Here is a 279-nt window from a genome sequence, read left to right on the forward strand (position 1 = left end):
CGGAGAAATCCCCCAGGATAGGGCGGAGAGAACCCGCCGGCACCGGGAGCAGCCAAAGCCAGGTTCAAAATGAACAAGGGGCAAATGTGCATCCCCTACCGCCATGTTAACACGAGGTGCTGCGAGCGCTCGGAGTCCGGAGAGGTACGGAGGGGGCCAAGGGGAATTCCTGGCAGGAAAAACTCCCGAGTGCTGTTAAACATTAACGCCCCAGCTCTGTACAACACCAGCCTGGATTACGGGGGCTCGGCGAGGAAGTGGGGTTCACAGCCAGGGGCT

This window comes from Cariama cristata, unplaced genomic scaffold, assembly GCF_000690535.1.
Source record: "Cariama cristata isolate BGI_N322 unplaced genomic scaffold, ASM69053v1 scaffold30385, whole genome shotgun sequence".
Taxonomy (NCBI): Eukaryota; Metazoa; Chordata; class Aves; order Cariamiformes; family Cariamidae; genus Cariama; species Cariama cristata.